This window comes from Gallus gallus, chromosome 12, assembly GCF_016699485.2.
Source record: "Gallus gallus isolate bGalGal1 chromosome 12, bGalGal1.mat.broiler.GRCg7b, whole genome shotgun sequence".
In the NCBI taxonomy this organism is placed as follows: domain Eukaryota; kingdom Metazoa; phylum Chordata; class Aves; order Galliformes; family Phasianidae; genus Gallus; species Gallus gallus.
The window spans coordinates 11,073,203-11,093,749 of record NC_052543.1 but is presented as its reverse complement, the minus strand read 5'-3'; the positions used below and the strand labels follow the sequence as shown (position 1 = coordinate 11,093,749).

The following is a 20,547-nucleotide window of genomic DNA, read 5'->3' as shown; positions in this document are numbered from 1 at the left end:
ACAGCTTACACTTACAGAATGTTCTGTCTCTGACCTAACCAGAGCAGCGCCCTGCAGAGAGGGGAGTCCAGATCCCAATGAATGGGAGACAGTTGACTGGGAAAAGCAGCAAGATCTCTGATGTTGTCAAGGAAGAAAATTATCCAGCTCTTCCATTGCAACATTTCCACTGGACCAAAAACAAAACAAGCATTCAGCTTGGTTATACTTGAGAGTGGTTTTTACAGTAATTACCTGGGCCTCCTATTCTTCCTGCAGTGCCGGACTGTGCCTTCCCTCCTCTCCTGCACAGCTTGGCTGGGCAGACCCTGGCGCCTGCTCTGTGTTTTCCAGTGTTCTCATGTGCCAGCCTAAGCTGCCTTATAGGGTAATAAGCTATTTGCAGGTTTAATACGATAAGGAACAAGAGAGTATTTATTTCTGTTGTTTTATTTACATAAAGAATAATAACTGGCTCTCTCTGTCTCAGCCTTGTGCTATTAATAAAGTCCATGTGAGGAATATAGAAATGTACGTCACACGTGGAACCTATCAACATAACTAGTCTCTGGTTGGAATACTTTCCATGCTGTGTGTCTCCATATAGCCCATCTTTTGGGGACATGTGACCCAGAAATGTGTCATCAGGACACATGCAGTCACCAGGCTGATGAAAGGAATTCAGGAGAAAGAGAAGCAATAATGCTGCTTCTTTCAGCCTCTGTTCAGCTTGTTGCTGTTGCTCTCTGGAAGTCAGAGACATGAAAAGGTGTTGTAGTCCCCATATTAGCCCCGCTTTTACCTTTATACTGCAGACTTTTATGCAAAGCCACATTTTGTTTCCAGAGACTTAAGAAAGATGGACTAAAAATCCACAGATGTCAGTTTCTAAAAGCAAATAATCACTCCCATGCAATAGCTGAAAGGCAAATTTGTACCTAAAGACATGCAACTAGCATCAATGACATTTTTCATTGCCCAATAAAAATGTTAAAAATAAACAGAGCACACACAGAGAAAAATACACTGGATATTAACATTCTTTCACAATTCATAACCAAACTGTGGTCAGCAACATGGAGTGAGAAGGACGTTTGGTTATAAGTCATGACTTTAATCAGACAGTCTCATTGGTGTCTGGTGGAAGCCTTCCAAATTAAATGGATGTCCAAATTAGAGACATTCAGACTAAAGATGAAACATCACAAATAAGCTCTTTTGTTCAGAGTAAAGAGAACCAAAACAGTCAAACTCTCAGGAAGATAACCAATACAACATTGTTCCCTTGGGCATCTTTGTTAGTGATTAATCCAGTCTGTTTTAAATGCCTCAAACAATGACACCAGTGGACAAGCTATTCTCTGGGCACGAACTGCACTCCTAATCTCTGCTTACCAGGTCTCTGCACAGCCACGTCCTTCTGCCACCCCACTTCTTCCTCCCAGCCTACAGCTGTGACTCACTCTATTTAATCAGCGTGGCCATCAGGATATTCACCTACCAAACCAGAGTAACCCTTGATCTCACTGCTATGACACATTTTGTTTATAACTTTCCTTCCTTGTGCCAAATCTAAACTCACGCTGTCAGTGCTTTGGGGCAAAGCTCCCATCATGCATGGCACGAAGCCCCTCTTACACACCTTACGTAAGTGTAAGCGCATTAACTGCACAAAGAGATGGAGCAAAGGAAGGACCACAGTCCTCAGGCCTGATTAGGAGCCTTGTGAAATCCTGGGTAAAACTTACACTGGCATCAACAGTGCTGAATCAGGCAGAAAGGGACTAATCCTGCAGCTACTGCTGAGTGCCTCTGGAAGGGTTTGCCACTTCTTTGGGGTAAGGGATTTCAGCCTGCAGATGCAAATCCTAAAGCTGACACACAGTTGTTGCAAGAACCATGAAAGTCCTCCAGCAACACGTCTTAGAAACCATCATGAAAGACTCAGCGTTACAGACTCAAGATGTATTGATCAGCAGAGGTTATTTTATTTTTCTTTCTAGAATGAATAAAGGAGCCAATATAAAATGTGTGATTAGGTCACAGCAGAGGAGTGTCTCTACTGACAGGAAATTAAGCCTTTTCCACTGCCAGTGTAGTGATCTTCAGAAGATGACTGTGAGCTGCACTCCTATGCACTGCAAAGAGTTTTGTAGCATCTCCACTTCCTGGTCAGTGTTACCCTTCTATTATAACATAACTTATGTTAAGACCACCTCCAAATCCAGTTAATAATTAGAATATATGTGGAAGAACATCAGCATGGCAGCACTTTTGATTATGGCCAGTTGACAATGGATGCTTTAATGAAGAAAACAGCAAAATAATATCACAAGCATGGTCAGTGTTTGATTATCTCACACCTGCCAGCATTTTCCCGGTGCTCTAAGGAAATGCACTTCCCACACTGTAAAAGATGAACACCCTGAATAGTCACGGGGTCACTGACATATGTCTTCTGTTATCTGTTCAAGATTCACCACGCAACAATACACCAAAGCAACTGTTTACAGAAAAACAGTGTATAGGCAGCATTGAACTCCAGTTCTCTTAGCGGATGTTCTACTGTAAAGGCATCCTATTTAAATCTATGCTGATAAGCAACAGAGGGGTTTCTATGGTACTAAGGATGCTTTTTTGGGCTCTACAATAGCAGAAACTACTTGCTGATTGGGGTGAAGCTTGGCACCTCTGGCTAAAGAAACTGACTGGTCGCTGTCTAGACTGCAAGAATTAAAAAATATGGTACTCATAGGATGGATTTACCCACTCACAATACGTAGATTTATCCTTATTCCATCTACTGTCTTCTAAAAATCCCACAATTGCTTCTATTGCAATTCAGCTCAGTTTCCTTCTCTGGAGGGAAAACAGACGGCACTTTTGGAACATATCTGAGGTAATGATTCTGTTCCAAATTTCTGAATTCTCCTTTAACCACCATAGCCCAGGGAGTCAGCTAAGTTACCCTGAGGTACACAGACACTTTTTCAGTGCTGCATTTGTGGGTGTCCAGATAGAAAGAGAGCACACACATTCGAGGAATAAGGAGAGGAAAGAAAGATCTGACTCAGAGCTGCCTTCGAAGAATCAGGTGAGGCACCAGGAGTACCCTAAATCTAGGGAGCTAACTTGTTTTATTGGAGGTGAACAACTCAACAGACGCAGGCAAAGTTAACGACAACAACAAAAAGTATGTGTTTGCATTATATATCCAATGGCACTGTCATAAACACACAACTTCAAGACACCTCTTCTGAACCATACCATTCTCTACAGGAGATGGAAGAAGTAGGGCTTGTAGTGTTTAGGAAAAGTTGGTAGAAAATGCACATCTGTGAGTTTAGCTAACAGCAGATCTTTCCTTTCTTGGGTTCTACTTTTCTTATTCAGATACAGTTAAATCATAGAATCAGTAAGGTTGAAAAAGACCACTAAGATCATATAGTCCAACCATCAACTCATCAGCACCATGCCCACTAAGTCTTGGCCCTCAAAGTTCTTTTCCCGAGTACACGGTTATTTGCCTGGGAGTTATTTACTCAGCTACTGACAGTCAAGTATGCAATGGGCTGTGCTTTTCTTTCTACTGGAGGCTGTCCTTCTGAGCTTCCAAACAAAACTCCTCCCTATATCAGCCACTGCACATTCAGTTTGGGACTGTGACTTCTCTGAACTACCTAGTGGCATAATTTCTTGGAACAAAGGAGGAAGAACCTAATGCCACATGCATAGGAACATGGCTACACAGAGATAATGCATGTCAGCTTCAGACTTGTAACAGCAAGTGTTTTTTTTTATTGCTTTCATGATCTAAATGTCCATATATGGGGTGTAACTGGAAATCATGTGACTTCCTGAAGTTCAGCTTCCAATTCTTGTAAACATATGTAAGAATTTCACTTTCTGATTTCTAGAAACCAAAAGTGAGGTGCTTCTCAGTAAATATTTTGCCCTACAGAAATTGATGTTCATGTAAATGATCCTCCTAATCTATGCTAAACATGAAAAACTACACTACTCAGCCACAGCCTGCCTTTGTAAAGCTTGGATGTGCTGGCACAAAGGTATGAAAGTTCTTACATTTTATCATTTATGATGACATCATCAACAACAAAAAATACTTAGATCCAATAATAATAACTGCACTCACCTGCAGTTTCTCTGAGAATTTCAGCATGCTCAGAGCATGGGGGAACTGAATCAGTCCTTATAGAGAGAATGCAATATAAATGCTGTTAATTGTTTGTGCTGAGAGTGGTATTTACAATTCATTTATTATATCAGAGCTACAGGGCTCCGGTACATTGTTAGTACAGTGCTATTAATATTGTAGCTGCCTATGCTACAGACACCCTGAAAGATCTTGAAAAATCATGTTCAGATTGGGTGGAAATGCTTTATACACATTTTTGTGTGTTTTTTCTTCTTTGAACATACTCCCCCTCATATCAGATGAAACAATGCCAGCAACTCCAGCAGGACCAAGAAGAAAGCCTGAGCTGCAGCTGGAATTCAGAAATAGGTATTCTGCAGCATTGAGAAATACTGGGCATTGTTAAAGTACTCTTTGAAGGAATGTAAGACCGGAAGGCACTCTCCTGCCATTTTTCAATTTCCTATTATTTAAGGCCATGTTCCAGAATACTGCTCAGAAACAGCCAGCAGGACTTAGTCATCACTATTATATAGGATTAGAAACAAGGGAATAAGAATTCAGCAGAAACTACAACACATTAGACACGACCCAGACCATTCCACAAATGGTCTCTGTGCTGACATTACTGTCCTTGCTTGGATCTGCCAGGAATCTGTCCAGTTCCATACAGAAATCTGTATGTAGCAGTGTACGTATGAACTAGGAAAACACAACATAAGGGAAGAGCAAGGAAGAAGAGAGATGTTAAGATGATGCAAACTAACTGAAGCTTGAATACTTGTTGAAGCCTTACTCTGCTACAGATCAATTGCTGTAGTTAGCTGACTTGCTTCACTTCTCTGATAAATTTGAATAAGTCCCACTTTATTTTAGTGTCATTTGTTTCCAGATGTATGTGTGCATCTGGCTGTCTCTAGGATATACATTAGGAAACGGAATGGAAAGCACTTGATGGTATCAGTCAGATAAAATATCTGATGTTCCCTCTGCATCCCAAAATACTGTAACAATTCAAAATATTGTTTTGGGCTGAGATGACTCAGAAATTTGCATCAGCTTGCCAACTTGGAAGGCCATAAGTTGTTTGCTTCGTTAACAAATTTGTATGTCATATTCACATACACAAATTCATACATAATGATATTAAAGGTCACAGCTTCTTAGAAAACACTCTGTTACTACTGAAATATAAAAACTGTCTTTTATCTACACATAGAAAACTTATACTCCAAAGTTGCTTCATTAACTGAATTCATCTGTTTCTACAGCTATGCTCCCCAATAGCCTGTAGCAAGAAAATCCTCATTTGTTTGTTTGTTTTTCCCATGTCTTGTTTTCTGGTAGTTTTATCATGCCTGGCTTTCAAGTGGGAGCATTAAATTTCACATAAAGGACTTTTTCTGAAGACTTAAAGATTTTGGATAGGAAAAAAATATATTTTGTCCAGGAAAAGTTCCCTTCAGTACACAGAAGCTCCATTGGAGTATAAATGAGTGCTTATGTTGTGCTTCAACAACTGGCATGTGAACCTGCAAGCAATTTAAGGGTGGTATCACAGAAATGAGCTCTATAATCAGCCGTAATAGGAAGAATGAAGAATATTTAGACTGCATATAAGAACCAAAAACTCCTATCCATTCTCTAGAAAACTTCCCTTGCAAAAAGGATGCTGTGTATCTTGAGATGGTTATGGATAGCATCATGAAAACAATCTCACTATCAGAAATACACTGGAGCTTAAATGTACATACAGAGATGAACTGGGCCAGCTATAGGACTGGATTACTAATGTACTAAAGCCAGCAACCACTGGAGTAAAGGCATAAGCTGAACATGAATGTCCTGTAACAAGAACCTGGACCCTTTCTTTACTTTGTGTGGTCATTACTCACATGTTAAAACTATTACAATTTCGAGCATCGTGATGATATCAGTACTTTTTTTCCCCATCAGTTATTCTGAAAACTGGAAAAAGTATTTGAGGAAATATTTGGAAACCAAAGTCATATGCATTGATGTGAAGAAAAAAATCACCCTAGCTGGAATGATAGATTCTGAGCACAGCATCAAACAAAAGGTATCATAAACCTCATATTTGTGCCTTTGACATGAAATACATAAACCCCTGATTTAGAATTCAGCGTATCTCAATGGATTCCAAATAGCCTCAAGGGTAGCTCTGAAACTAAAGGTAATTATGAAAATAAAACCTCACAATTCTCAAACCAAAGGCTTAGTTTAAACTCTGAAGAGAAACTTGTAGGGACTGGTCCAGACTGGATCACCAGGACAGGAGATAAGGGCAGGTTCTGCACCAATCTGGTCTTGTCTGAAGCGTGCCTGTAACTTTATATGTGAATGATTGCTATGGCTTCACTAAAACTATTCCCGCACCTGAGAGATAAGCACACAGAAGTCTTAAACAAATCTTACCGACAAATTCAGTCTGGAGCATCCTGCAAAATCAGGTTCTTTCGAGAACAAAGTGCCCGTGGCTCTTGACATGGAGGCCTGAAGTTTAGGCATCACTCGTGTGACCAATTCGTTGCTATTCAAAGTGGTACAGGATTCAAAACAGGTTCAGTCTTGGCATATGTCTGTTTAATCACAAGAAGGCTCACTTTTTTTTTTTTTTTTCTGGCTAAAAACAAGCAGCAGAAGAGAGTTGCCTTGCTCAAGAATCTACCCCAGGTTAGCGTTAAGGCTCAGGACAGCCTGCCTTCCCTTGCTCTCAGGGTCTTCAGCACAACACCTCCTCAGGGCTTCCTGTCCCTGTAGCAACTATGGCTGTGGGTCAGCACTCTCGTTCCTGCAGTAGTAACTGGGCAGTGGGGCAACTTGTCCCCGCCTTGCCCTGCGGCCTAGTCCCTGCAGCACCGCCTGGCTCCGCGCAGGAGCAGGCCTGGCCAGCTCCATCTTAGAGCCTGAAAGACAGCACCCCGGCAACCCCTGCAAAGACCTCCCAGTCCATTAATACCTCTCAACATAACACTACTAAATAAACACCACACAACGTTATTGACTTTACCTCTGCATTGTTTCTAGCACGTAGCCTCAGCTAGGTATTGCACCACACAGACCCAATGTTTGCTTTATCATGATGACCTGTGCTGCCTTACTAACCTCCAGGCCTAGTTCCCGTCCCTGACTTGAACTTGCCTGATTGCTATACTCCCTCCTAATTGCCCCAAATCTACTGCTTTCATCCTCCATGCCCTTGGGTAGCAAATAGGGTGCTGTAGATACTGTTCGAAATACCCATTTCACAGTACCAACACTCCTCTTATCCTTATACTAATTTGGTATTATAAAAGCCCACATGACTTGCAGGTGTTCTGTTTATTTTCTGCAGTGCCCAGGGGAGAGTTCAGCAGGTTCCCACAAACCTCAGCTGCAAGGAGACTTGGCCTGCTGAGACCTCAGCATAGGACGTGTGACAGCAGCCTGATGCTCACTGTGTGATTCACAGAATCATTTGAGTTGGAAGGGACCATTAAAGCCATCTGGTCCAACTCCACTGCAATGAACAAGGACACCTACAGCTCCATCAGGTGCTCAGAGCCCATCCAGCCTGATCTTGAGTGCCTCACCACCTTTACTGTAGAAAACATTTTCCTTAGTTTCCCCTCTTTCAGTCTGAAACCATTTCCCCTTGTCCTATCACAACAGACCCTCTTAAAGAGTCTATCTCCTTCTTTCTTATAGTCCTCCTTTAGATACTGAAGGATTCTGTGTGTCTTTCCGAGAAATTTGCACTTTCAGCCCTTGGCTGGGCTGAAAATCTTTGCCACAAACAACGACTTACTGCTTTGCTGGCAAAAAGAACCACCAATACTGAACATTTAGAGACTTTTACCAAATATTGCTAAAACTTTTTAACTTTTTTTTCCATAATGATGAGACAAAATTAAGAGTGTAAGCCATGCTAATTTTTTGGTTTGCTTGTATTTTCCAATTTTTTCTTTATAAACTAATCTGCAGAAGTACCCAGTAACAGTGGTTTTCTCCTCATGTAAGTAAATTCAGAGCCTGGTGAGTGGTAGCTTTCAAAGCACAAGGAGAGTAAAGACAGCCATGTGGAGACTCAAAGATGTTCTGCCTTATTTCTGTGCATGCATCAGCTGTACATACCTTACTCTGGCCACACATTAATTCCACCAAAAATTAGGCTAGCTTCCACATGATGGTATGCAGCTCAGCATCAAGGGCTTTATCTTTCAAACTTGTGAGACTAATGTAACCTTCCAAGTCAGACTACAAAGCTGTCTTACAACCCTAACAAGCCTCTATCTCTTCCACTCAATCTTATTTTTTCCTTTGCAGATCCTGTATCCCACAGACCTGTCTCTCCTCCCCTTCTCTTTGTCCCACATCCTTCCCCCAGGAGCCTGCCTTGCTCTCATCTCCCTGATCTCAGGCTCATTTCCAGAGATCTGCTTTTAGAAATACATCAGCATGTTACAAACAGGCTAGCCTGGCCAGCTTTAAAACTCCCTCCAGTTATTGCTTGCAAGGCAGGAGAATGGAAAAGAGATATTCTAGGGGTACCCTCTTGGCATGACCATTCATTTGTCTAGATCAGCAGTTTCCAAGATTTTCAGCCTGAAACCTCCTTTCCGGGCTTGTGACCTCTCTTCCTTCAGCACTCCTCAGGGACACGACCCTAACTCTGGGAACTTCTTATCTGGATCAGTCAAAACTGACTCCTCAAGAATAATTTTCCAATCGGTGCCATGTTTGTTTATGCTGCTGAGTGGCATGATTACACTGAAGTTCAGGTTCAAACTTGTCTCTTTGCTTGTTTTTAAGTCTAGAAAGAATTTCTGGGTGTCACTCACTCAGCAGAGAGTGAACTCTGCAACTTTTGACTGTTCTGGTTAGAGACAATTATAGCCCTGCTGACCTGGTGTGGCATTAACGCGCTTGTCTGCAAAGTTCAGCTGTGCCTAGATAAAGCAAGGATTTGCTTCTCTGCAAACTCTGGAAAGATCATTGTTTTCTGTACTTGCATGTCGTGATCATACAGATATAACAGTCACTATACCCAAATCTTTCCTTATACAGTAACATGGTTTCATTTACTACACCGGGCATCCTGACTGCCTCACGCACGCGTGTCATTAGATGAACTCTAATGGCCTCTTTTCTTCACATCACTTTGCCTTTCTCTTTATAGTCAGAGAGCATTTGTGGTTGGTGAAGAATTTAATATTATGATTTCCAGCTCTGCTTGTCATCTACACTCACTGGTAAAAGGGTAAGAAAAAACAATAGCAAAGTAGGCAAGGATCTTAAGAGCACTACCACAAATACAAAACGTTCTGAATGTTTGCAGCTTGGATGTGCTACAGCTAGTCCTGCTCTCCAATTCCTTGGAGTTAAAACTATTGGAAGTTGCTTCACCTCGTTGTTTCAAATGTTTTCACATCATAGCCGTGCTCAGACTATTTGTCTCTCTGTAGGGCTGCTTCTGCTCCCACACTGCTGCATTCAAGGCCAGTCCTTTTTAGCTTTAATATTCACAGAATCTTTCCCTCTTGGTAAATCTTAGTCTAAGCCTAAAGCAGTTGCTTGACTTTCTGTTTGACCCCAGTGCATTTGAATGTTATTGTTTTTCAATTTAAGCAGCCAAGAGATATCTGCCTAGACACACCAGGATGGAATCTGGGGAATGTGAAGTGGAAGCTAAGCAGTGCCGGCAGCACCTGGGAGCAGCCAGCCTCCATACCTGCTTTGGGAAGACACAGAAGAGAAGTCTCAAGCTCAAGGGGGACCGGTTAATATGAGTTTCTGAAAGGACCTACCACCATCCATGCAGTAGAGGGATTAAATTACTGAAGACCAGAAGACAAAGAGAGAAAAACATTTGGGGTCTGTGGCTTACTGCCATTAAGACATATGTAAGTACATGAGGCAGTTGGGTACAACCCCTCTCTGCAAATATTCAGTCTCCATATGAGGTTTAAGCATCTGACTTCAGTTGCTGCCAGTAAAATATATTAGACTGAAAATGTTTCAGCATGAAAGGCAGCCACTGAAGCCAACATCAGGGCTTCTTTTTCCCTCAAATATGAGGGCAAAGCCTAATAGTGAAAGTCAGCAAATGAGGAAAACCAAGTCATTCTTTGTTAGAATGAAACTTGTTGAGAGCCAGAGCACAACAGCAGCACGGAGAAGTTCTGTTGGAGCCTGCAGTGATTTGCATGAGATCATCACCCCTCTGCTAGCATACGGCACTTTCAGAAGGGTTGCTGATTCCTGCTGAATTGGGGCTGGTTTTCTCTTTTTTCCTGTCCTGTTGACACACTGCTTACAAGAGTTCACCAAGGTCAGGTTTGCCTTCTTCTGTGCTGTTAAAAAATGGAAAACCAGTGGAGATGTCAAAGGGGTCAGACTAAAGAAGCTGGCGTGATTTCTGCTACAGAGCTGCTGTATAGTCTGGGAAGTCTCTGCCAGATTCATTTGGTTTCAGCCGGGGGTTTCAAACAGACAGGTGATGTCAAGTTTCTGCAGAGTTTTGTCTGGCTGTGGTTAACTATTACTTTAATTAAATAAATTCAGATTTGGTTCAACAATTTTTTTTCCCAGAGAGGATGGAGCATCAGACAGATCCTGAATCTGCAGATATTATTCCTACCTCATAGTCAGAAAACGCCTACCTTTGTGAACACTGTTCTGTGGAAAGGAAGAAGTGTACTGTTAAGAATAAGTCTCCCCTAGCTTACAACAGAGGTCCTTCTCATGAAGATGTCAAGACAACTTGGCTAACACTTGGGCTCCTCCTGCGGACCCAAAGAAACCAAACAGCACATGGAATAGTTAGAAGGTGGAAGATTCCATGTCAAATACATTCAGGATTTTCTGTTAGCAGAAAAGCCGAATAAACCTTGCATGCAATCACATAGCAACAGCAAAGCAAGGGAGAAAGTCTAAAGCAAGCCCCACAGGCTCCTCTGCCTGCCCTCCCAGAGGAACGAGAGCTGAGCTGGCATTTCTTGGTGAAGTTCCCACTGCCAAGCACTGTGCATGCAGTGACGCTAAGGGACACATTCTGTTCAACTGAATACAAGAAAGATAACCATCTGTGCTCATTTTACTCATTTCAGTTCTGAATCTGTGCCCATTAACCATATAATGGTTGGGGGAAAAACAGCTGGTGAGAGAATCTGGCAAAGTATCAAAGGGAATTCACTGAAAAGCTGTAATTCCAAATAAAAATGGCTGAAAAAGTTCAAGGAGCCTCCTCTATATGATCTTGTAGCCACTAAATAAAGAAGGATCTAGACAAAATAGGATCCTGTTAGTGAACTCTGATAAATCTCTGTAGTCACTGAAAGGCAGGGATGAACTCCTTGAAATGATAAGAAGGATGGAAAAGGAATCTTTCATGACAGTTTGTTTTTTCTTGATGTTCAGTGGCATGTTACTGCCTAAGCCAGCCCAGCTGGAAACAGAGGCACATAGAAAACAAGTGCCACCTGACAGCTACATGAGAGTGAGTCTTACCCCACCGATTCTCAAAATAAGCTTAACTGTATTTTATGACAGTAACTGATCAAATCCAAGACACCACGTCGTCAGTCCCAAAGATTGAAATGTTTTATCCACATCTAGGAAGTGACAACCGTGCAAACTCCCATGCTGAACTGAGAAAACTTTCATTTCATGTGCTGAAAGGCACGATTGCCAAACCAGGGAACCTGAAACTAGAAGTGCACAGGAGGATGATTCAGCAGGGCAGCCCAGGGATGCTGGGGTCAAGCAGCCAGGAAAAAGAGACCATAGGCCATGGGTATCTGAAGCTGCATCTGAACATGTTTACTTGCAGTGAAGTGTTACCCATACTGGTTACAAAAGAGGAACCTTGAGGAAAGCTGTGATACTGCCTAATGACTCAATACTCACTCACAAGAAAGGCACTTCTCTAAACGGTGTGTTATCACCAGATAGTCTTTCAGACTTTCTTCTTTAGTGGACGCAGTGACTTGTAGTCACATGCTCATGCCATTGATCATTCAGTATTTCACAAATTCTCTGGGAAAGTGCTCGGACTTGGCCAGATAAATAGAGCTGTGACTGTCACTGAGGCTCCCTTCTCTGTCTGGCACAGACTGAAGATAGGGGGAGATGTTTCCACAGCCAGCACCAGAGCTGCTGCTAAGGATGAAAGGTGCTCACCTGTGAGTTTGAACTTGAAGGCTACTGCTAACGACAAGAATGGCCAGAGTACATAAGTCCGTGAATTAAAACAAGTAAAGACATTCACAAGGTTAGGGTGCAGAAGTGGAAGGGAGTGCTGGGATTACCACTGAACTATTGCTTTGAGAAATACAAGGGGGAAAAGAAAGAGGACAGGACAGTTTTAGAGAGAAAGAGCACAAAGCAACTTTTGGACCCTTTCGGGTCCCTTCGTTCTGTCTGGCATGAATCAGAGTACCTTGCAGCAGCTCTGAGATGTGCTCTGACCCCCACAGCCAACGATGGGCCCAACCACAGAGCGTTTCAGCGTGACCCATTGGCAGTGCTCCCCAAAGGAGCCTACAGAGCAAGTTGTTTGTGCCTCTCCTGCCCCCTTTCTACAGACTGAGAGAGCTGTCAGGACATCAGATTAACCACAAGTAGGGATCAAGTCGTGCTCCAGGAGTGACTAAGAGGTTTGTTAAATAAACTGCCTGCTCAGGCTGGTAAAGGTGACTGGGAGGGCTGATGTGTTCCCTTTAAAAGGAACATGAGTCTTACCGAACAGATCATCACGAAGCATAGAATCATTAAGGTTGGAAAAGACCTCTAAGGTCATCAGTCCGACCAAATGTTCACCTGCCACCAATACTGCCCTCATTTCAGGCACATCCAAGACCATCACAGACCTCAAGCAAATACTGCAAAAGCCACGATGAAGCTGCTGATGTGAATGAGCTACTCTGCCAAATCCTGCAGCCCCTTGTCTTGACTATAACTCTTGCAGTCAACACAGGCACCCAGAATTAGGATTCAAAACTGCACTGAAAGTAAAGGGCACAAATTAGTTGTGCAAACAGCCTTTCTCCTCACTGTTAAAATGCGAGGCTGCAAGGGAGGGCAGTCAGTTCGAATGCATGACCAGGAGCTGCTGTAAAATTCCTTGCAGAAACAAGAGACCTATTATGTTTATCACCAATTTGCTAAGTAAGGTTAATACTCTGGCATTGGCCCTGCCTCACATGCCCTTAGTAGCACTACCAAGCTTTGTCCCACTAAGATTTTACAGTAGAAGAGATAACACACATTCGATAACCCATTATAAACACGCACTTTTATTCTCCCCCCTTCACCCTCATGCCTTTGCAGCAGGGAAGATAATGCTCTCACCAGTGGACCTATTTCCAGCACCTGTAACCAGCTTATGGCTAAGGAAACAGAGACCCATCAGCCATTGTGGTCAGATGAATAGTCTGTGTGGATATCAATATCATAATAAATCATTCCACTGCTGAAAGTCATCTTACCCTCAGAAGGATCTGAATGGCAACTATTTCCAAATCCTTACATACATCCATTTACAGTAGCTGAACTGTGGGAGGAGACTGAACTATTTTTCAGTTCGCATGATAGTCAGCTGTTCCTCATTTAGGAATGAATCCATTTGCCTTTGTATTAGGCCCAAATAATAGCTCCTGAAATTGAGATGTAATCACCAACTAAAACTAGGATTAAGCTAACGCCACCGAACTCCTTTGTTCCTCAAAACACATTCAAACCCCCTGACCAGATTCTGATCTTGATGTGAATCTCAACTCACTGAGTTAAATCCAAAAGCCACACCATTTAAGTGGTGTATCTCAGTGGAACCGAAGTTCAGAATCAGTCCTTAATACTGGTGCACATGGTACTGTGCAGAACGAGCCCCACACTATTTATAGCTCACACTATATATACACACTGCAGCTTCCAAAAGCATATTTCATCTTTTGGGAGGACAATGCTTTCTGAACTGTAAGAAAAGGCTGAGTTTTGTCAAAAAATCTGCTCAAATCCTTAACCTGGAAGAGCGGCCCCACGCTGCCAATCAGATAATAAGCCGAATTCTTACATCACACTTTGTTTGTAGCTCACTGTGTAGTTAATGGTTGCAGCTTATCTAACAGGAGAAATGTGAAACCAGAGTTTTAGAACAATGGGAACATGCCTGTCACCAGCAGGCTGCCAATGAATCATGTCCCTGCAGTCAGGCTCTCCCAGAAGGTCATTTATAACAGAAATACATCTCTGCCTGTAGCTGCTAAAATGCTGAAAAGTGTCTTTCAGTTCTACATGAGCAAACCAATTACCAGAACAATTTTACCTTGCAGTATTTCTGAGTTCTGTTGATTGCAATATGTGGCAATAAAGGCTCTGTGTCTGAGATTCTAAGAGTGTTTTTAACTTCACTTTGAATAGAAGGAAGCTAAAAACCCAATCTTGTAGAAACCTTAAGACAAAGGTGACTTAGTGCTATCCCTCACATTTAAAACAAAGGAAAAAGGAAAACAGGGAAAAAGAGGAAAATAGGGGAGCGAAGGGGCTGTTTTTAAGCAGAGTAACATTCTTCCACAGCATTCAGAATGGAAACCCTGAAATCACTGACAGACACCAAACTCTTTAAAAAGGAAGCCCTAAGGAACAGAAAGCAGCTCCGATGCTTGCCTAGGGAGATATGCAGAAATAGGACGATGAATTACCCCCCCCTCAAAACAAAATATCAACTATTAGCTGTGTCAAATATGGAAGTTATTGTTTTGCTAATAGATAATTACTTTAAAGTGACATTTTCACTGCTCTGTCTGAAGCTTAAAGGGAAAATTCTCTTCTGCTGCACTTGCAAAAGAACTGCTGATTTTCTGCAAGAGGGAAGAGAACAGATGATGGGGGGGGGAATCTATTCCCTTATGAAGAATGTCATTGGCACAAACAGCTGGCAGTCGGTGGCATATTATTTATATGTGCAGTTGCTCGTGTTTTTTAACTGATAAGAAAGCGATAGCTCATTTGCAATGCAGGTGAGGAACGTGAGTGGCTCCACAGCGCCGCTGGCCCCTGGGCCACCTTCCTTATCATATTGAAAACATCTGTCAGGGCGCAAATGAATTCATTATAAAAGCACATCAAATGTGCAGTTTCAGGATGAGACAGCAGTCTGCAAAGAAAGCAGAAGCATGTGCTCCCCCTGTTAAAGCTCAGATGGTCAGGCCCATTTGCTTCTCTTCTTTTTTTTCTTTTTTAACCATTTGGGAGGAGGAGAGAAAAAGAGAGAAACCTTGGAAATGTCACAGTTATAAATTACCCCTTCTCTGGGAGCCAGATGTGTTTGAGAATGGGCTTGCCGGTGAGGGAGTGATGGTTCACACGCAGAGCATGCAGACGCTCTGCAAAATGAGCATCATGTTGCTGCACGCAGAGCCCTGTGCTCCTGTGGGCTGCAGCCAGAGCTGGGCTTTGTGGTCAGAGGATCTGAGCTGAGAAAACAGTGATAGGCTGGGGAAGAAAGGCTGCATGGGGGGAGACAGTGTGGGGGTTAGCAGCAGAAGTGCATCTGTGGGAGACTCTGGGCACACAGATGGAAATGGAGTTATTCTAAGGGGAGGTGGTAATGAGCTGATGGGAGCTTCAGCTTCCAGGGGAGGTGAGGTGCATCCTTAATCCACGCTGAAGAGGAAGACAGGGCAGGTTGAAAGCGGCTCATGTGCCCACAGTGCATCCCTGCTGCAGTGCTGCACGTGGCTTACATCTCCAATGCAATGATTTGTAATGTGGGCCATGGTTGCCATTGCTGTTGTTCTTCAGGGCTGGGTCCAAGACCCCTGTGAATACAAAGATATTTTTGTGCTTCTCATTAACAGGGACCAGGACAGCTCAAGGTAACCTCAAAATCCCTGATGCGTAAAAGAGGCCTAGAAATACTTCTGCAGCTCCGGAAGCAGGTGGCCAGACTGAGACCATGATCTGTGTCACACTGAGGGACCACTCACTGATCTGTGCGTGGGCTTTTATTAAAAAAGAAAAAAGAAAAATGTTTGTGCCTTTTCCTCTTGCAGAGAATGACCTCTCATGCTGATGCAGAGGAGGAAACTAGAGCCAGACTGGATGGGACCGTTACTTCTTTTACCCCATCCCTGGAGGTGCCCAAGGCCATTTTGGATGGAGTCCTGGGCAGTCTGAGCTGGTGGGGGCAGCCAGCTCATGGCACGGGGCTGGAGCTCCGTAATCTTTAACGTCCCCTCCAACCTACGCCCTTCAATAATTCTATGATTCTTCCGTCCATGCACAGCAGCCAGACACACAGTGCTGCCTCTGTTCCACTCAAGACTGCTCCACTGAACCCACCGGGCTACTGCCGCACTCATGGACAACATGCACACCACCTTCATTTTCTTCCCAAAGAGCACAAAAACCAGATGTACAACTTAAGAAAAATAGTGGAAAATACCTATTTTAACTTTGCTTCTAATCACAAAAGATATACTCTTAAATATGCATACATCAGCAGAAACATTGGGTAAGGGCTCCCACTCTAAAACAAACAGAGATATGCACTTTGAGCCCTCATATGAAATGGCAGTAAAAGCCCAACCCAATTATTATTTTCCTTGATTTTCAGCCAGACAAGGCACAAGACAAATAAGTCATCAAGGACAAATAAAAGGAGGTTCATTCATTGCATTCAGGGCTGGAATCTTTAATGGCCACCGAATGAACTAAGATAACTAAGTAACCATTGTAAATATTAATCTTTAAAGGAAAACAATACTCCCAACAACAGGAAGCCTGATAAGACATTGGATGTTGCCATCAGTGTTATGGAGTCTCTCTAATTTCCTTAGTTTTTTCTTATGCCTGTAGAGGGATCAGGAAGGGGAACATATGGTATCTCTCAAAGGAAGTAAATTAACATTATTAATAGCTAATGTGGGAGAGGTGAAACAACGATTGTTCGTGGTCGTTGTTATTGTGCTTTTGTTTGGTGGTGGTGGGGAGCCTGCCTGCTAGCGAGCTTAAGCACTCAAGCCAAATTCAAAAGCTTGTATTTATAAACAGAGATCTGATAAGAGTTGCCTAAGCATCCATGATGCTTTGCCAGCGCACGCACATCGAGCTGATCCGAGGGGACTGCGCCTCGAGGCTTGTCTTGGGTTTGTGAGCTCATGCACAGCAAGGGACTGAGTGCTTATGGCATGGTCCTGTTCCACAGTAACTCCTCGTGTGGGCAGACCCTTGTGTTCCTTCACGATTATTCAGTTTGAACTTCGGAGGAGGAGAAGGTGCTCTCTGTCAGCTGTGAAGCAGTTAGTGTGGGGCCACCGGAGAGTGGGCTCTCACAGGCCCCAATCACTGATATGGGACTGTGCAGTGGCACAGTGCATAAAGAGGGGAATTATTTTGGGGAAAACAGTGATGAAGTATGCATTTGAACTGGTGACCCAGAAGGGTATCTCTGAATCCTGAGCCCCTTGCAAATTCCCTGCACTAAGAAGAGAAGAATGTACCTTTCTTAGGCCTTCTGCTTCCATCTCCCTCACCAAGGTTTACCGGATGGCATTTATTTACTCTAGCACTGGTGCTTCCAGAACACATCCCAGCTCTATTTGTTCCAGAACACATGAATGCAAAACAGTACAATCCTTGCTTCCTCAAGAAATCCTATACTCCCCACTTTCTTCCCAAATTAAAGCCGTGGGTAACTCCCAGGTGGCGTGGCACAGATGGACTTGATGACACCTTTCATGCAGAAACAATCTGCAAAATAATTTGGCATGGAGAACTTGATTAAAATTACCCTGTGAGCTTGGTAGGTAGAAGCAAGCTTTGGTGAGATTGCTCAGTCAACTCCTTAAGAGGAAAACAGTGGATTTGGGTATAATTACTGGATCTTAATAAAAACTGAATAGCCCAATAAGACCACCTCATGCTTCAGTGCACACAGCAATTGCTTTAGGAAGACAAAGAAATTCCCCTCGCCCTTGAAAGCTTGTACTTCAATTGCTGGCTGATGGCTGGATTTTGATTTCCAGGTCTGAAAAGGACAGCTTGAATACTTTAAGCCAGTTAAACTTCAGTTAAACTTCATTTCCTCACAGAGCAGTGGCACCTGTTTTCTGACCATACGATTCCACTTGAAAATCAGAGTTTACAGAGAATCTTAAGTTAGCGTCAAAGCTGGTCTGAAATACCTCTGCCAGGTTGAAGATGTGATATTTTATTTCTTAGTTAACTCGTCGTGTTGTCCAGAAAGATCACGAAAACTGATAGAGCTGTGCATTGCTTGCTGGCCCTGTAAGGTCATATGATGGGGATAAATCATTGTGTGCTGAAGGGCTGGTTTGTAACATTGCAAAGTTTTCCCCACTGCCAATTTTAGGCCCCTTTAGTATTTCTTCAGTATTTCAAGTTATGTAAACTCATAATAAAACTTCCTTTGTGGCTCTGCAGAATGGGATTCTGCTTGAACAGGACAGGTCTGGATTCCGGACATGAAAGGAACGATGCTTTCATGATGGCTTAGGAGAGGACGTTTCTAAAACTCTAAAACAACTACAGCTATATGAGAAGACAGATGTTTGACCAGGGTGGATCTACTGTCAGATGAGACTCTACCTCCAGGAAATCGAATGTGTCAAGCCAGACTCCTTAGTGACTGAAATACCTTCTGAGAAACGTAACAAATCTGCTTATCTTTGTAATCTTTACAATCAGTACAATGACATCACTGTGATGATTGCAATTCACATTCACTTCTGGCTGCCTGTCCCCAACTTCCATCCACTCTGGCCCTCAAGTGGGTGTTTGGTAGTGCCAGATGTAAACAGCCCTACTCTAAAACCACCTCAACCTGAAAAAGAAAGGCAAGATACAGTGTGCTTATCGGGGATTACAACACCAAGTCCAAAAGTTTAGATCTCAGAGATAGGTAAGGCCCTGCCTTACCCTGGTATCAGTGGTGTCCCTGAGGACACAAGTCTGTGGTAGCTGAAGAACATCAGAAGTGTGGGCCATGCAAAGGACACACTTACATGGTTAATGACCCCACACAGCTATTGCTTTCTTCTGATCTATTTTCTGCCCTTATCACATAATTAATCACTATGTGTGAGCTTTGTGGAAGGATCAAGTTGCCTGGGGGTAGCTGCGATTGCTCACTTGTTACTTGGACTATCCACTCACAAGGTGAGTATGGGGAAGCATGGCACTCCTTCTTTCTCCTCACCCACCCCTGGACCTTGAGCTGGGCGCAGGAACTGGCCTTCATCCCCCGTGGCACACAAGAGCGAAGGGCAGACCTGGTCCCTGCCTTGCACTTGACTGGAGTGAGACATCAGGTAAGGGCACTGGGTTATTTGTGGCAAAGCTCAGCACTTGGTTACTAATCTCAGGACAGAGTGGAGAGCAGAAGAGGGATTTTGACCTTACGGTGCATCTGAGCTGCCGTGGGCACACACTGCCTCCCAGGGCTGCCCAAGGGAAGTGTGCCTGTGGGGCACTCCTCCCTGCACCCCATCCAGCGCCACAGCCTCAGGCATGCCTGGAGCTTCCACAGGACAATTTCTAGGGCAAATATTGAGGATAATTAAGGATAATCTCTGCTTTACACGTCTTACAAAGAAGGTCAGGTACTCTTTCCTTGTCAGATGTGATGAAGTTAGGCAGCTCCCATTAATAGCAAGTACTTGTTTCTCAGAACTAATAATAATAAAAAAAGCCCTGTCTAGTTCCTAAAGGCTTCCTAGATTTAATCTTCTCAAAACTCAGACAAGATCATTACAGTGAGCTCTGCCTCTGAAGAGCCATAACAGTGAATTACCTTCCCAGCACCAATCTTCTGCTGGTGTATGATTTCCTTGCTGAAATTTGCTAGTGTACCCACACTAGCAAATACAGAAAGGTGCTATAATATTTATGTTTGGAGCTTACACACTAACATCCTTTCAAATAATTTGGCAGGCCAGGGTAGATTAGATACAGTCACATGAAAGCAAAGGAGGAATCTGCCCCAGCAACTACAGCTATTTTTCTTGTGGTCTGCTGATTTCATAATACTTGGTCATAAGATGTTTTTGATATTCACTTATTATCATGACCGACTTCTTCCTAAATAGCCTTTGGGCAGTAGATGTTTGCACCGCGGAGGCGTTGGCGCTAACCAATTCCTGCTCTTGCAAGATCCCACTGCCCCCACCCGCAGGGCTGGGAAGGGTGCAGTGCGGTTCCTGATCCCTTCTGCCTATGGATGGGGCTGAAGACGGGGAGGAGGTCTGGTAAAACAGCATGTTCCAGGCTCTGTTTCACAATCCTCTTGTACCTAAAGCCTGACTTCCAAGAAATCGGAGCACTGTCAGTTCCCACCCGCGGAAAGAAGGGATGGTCCTTGAGAACATCTGCCTTTTGCAATCAAATGCAGA

The 20,547-nt window shown here is 43.3% G+C and overlaps 1 long non-coding RNA gene across 1 annotated transcript; it reads left to right on the top strand.

The window, feature by feature from the left end:
* Window positions 1-3,931: 3,931 nt before the first annotated feature.
* LOC107054432 lies at window positions 3,932-18,579 on the top strand. The gene is made up of 5 exons (XR_001468682.4): window positions 3,932-4,046; window positions 7,491-7,689; window positions 9,767-15,337; window positions 15,994-16,011; window positions 16,153-18,579. It is a non-coding gene; the product is annotated as an uncharacterized LOC107054432 (long non-coding RNA).
* The last annotated feature ends 1,968 nt before the right edge of the window (window positions 18,580-20,547 follow it).